Below are 1,624 nucleotides of genomic sequence, written 5' to 3'. Positions count from 1 at the left end.
ATATAATTAAAATGACATTATTGCGAGGTGCATTTTTAGTATACTTCTGAGGTATTTTTTATTCATGTTTTGCAAATATATATATGTCATGTGTACTTTAAAAAAGTTCATGGGAAAATGAAGTTAAAGGACATTTATTCCTGTTCAAAGAATTGAAATCCATTAATAGTTTTGTTATAGTGCCCCTTCTCCATGAAATTCTTGAAGACTTCCTCATAGATATTTTAAAAATTTAGTGATTGACACTGAGCATTAATTTCTCAAAACCTTACAGAAATCTATGCATTGTCTTCATATGACATCTTCACTTGGCTTCCAGAATACCACAATCTTCCGAAATTTCTTCTACTTTTTAGATAATTCCATCTCACTCTCCTTTGCATGTTTCTTCTCATTTAACCTCTAAATAGTTGATGACTCCAGGGCACTTCGTGACTCTTTTATATCAAGGCTTAAGCAGCACCATTGCTCTGCCAGCATCCTCATATGACAGAGTGACCTCTGGTGCCAGTCTTTGTGGCACTGTCATGATGCAAAGGGAAGTCAGGGTGACCTGGAGGTCTAGCCTTTTTAAGATTATCCAACTTCTGAATGATTGTCCAAAATGCTTCATTGTGGGAGCGTTGTGCGGTGCTGATGGGCAAGAACACCATGATGTACAAGGCCAGTTGTGGCCCTGGAGAAGGCCCTGCCTTATATCCAATGCAACATGGACTTTGTGTTCATCAGGGAGGATCCTCCTGAGATCAAGGATACAGCTGCCCAATAAGGTGCTGCCTAAACCGGTTCTATTGTCCCCTGTAGGGTCACTATGCTGGCTCAGAACAGTGGTCTGCTGCCCTAGAAGACTTCCTTTTTCCAGGCTTTGCACATCACCATTACAAACTCCAGGGGCACCACTGAGATCCCGTGCCATGCACAGCTGGTGCAGACTGGAGACAAGATGAGGGCCAGCAGAACCACACTGCTAAACATGCTTCTCCTGGCTAGTCATCCAGCAGGGATTACAGCATCCACAGCCCCAGAGCGCTGGAGATCACTGAGGAAACTGCACTCTCTCTTGCTGGTGGGTGTCGGCAAGGTTGACAGTGTGTGATGGCAGATTGGCTATCTGACTGCTGCATCAGTACCCCACTCTATATCATCCATGGGTATGAGCGACTCCTGGCTTTGTCTGTGGAGACTGAGAAGACCTTTCCACTGGCTGAGAAGGTCAAGATCTTCCTGACTGATCCATCCACATTTGTGGCTGCTGCCCTTTCTGTACTCCTGCTGTAGCTCCAGCCACAGAGAAGGCCAGGAAGGACTTGGAGAAAGTAGGAAGAGGACGGGGGGTGGGGGTGGGGGTTTGGTCTCTTCGTCTATTCATTAAAAAGCACCCAATTCAACCAGCTTTCTTTGCAAAACAAGGATGGCTCCAGTTCAACTTCCCCTGTAAACTTCAAAAGACTCTTTCTAACCAAAACTTCCTTATTGAAATTTGTCAGGCAAAAAATCTTAGACATTACCTAGATGTTTTTTATGGCTCTCCTCACATTCCATTCATTGGACAATCAAGTAGAATCTGACTTCAAAACAGATCTATGATTCAACCACTTCTCACCACCTCCTGGACCAAGTCATA

The 1,624-nt window shown here is 44.0% G+C and overlaps 1 pseudogene; it reads left to right on the top strand.

Moving 5' to 3' along the window:
• The first annotated feature begins 530 nt into the window (after positions 1–530).
• Positions 531–1,278, top strand: LOC101527955 (large ribosomal subunit protein uL10-like; annotated as a pseudogene).
• Positions 1,279–1,624: the final 346 nt, after the last annotated feature.

Source organism: Ochotona princeps, chromosome 14 (genome assembly GCF_030435755.1).
Source record: "Ochotona princeps isolate mOchPri1 chromosome 14, mOchPri1.hap1, whole genome shotgun sequence".
NCBI classification, from domain to species: domain Eukaryota; kingdom Metazoa; phylum Chordata; class Mammalia; order Lagomorpha; family Ochotonidae; genus Ochotona; species Ochotona princeps.
The sequence above is the reverse complement of the archived record's forward strand: the minus strand, read 5'-3'. Positions and strand labels throughout refer to the sequence as shown.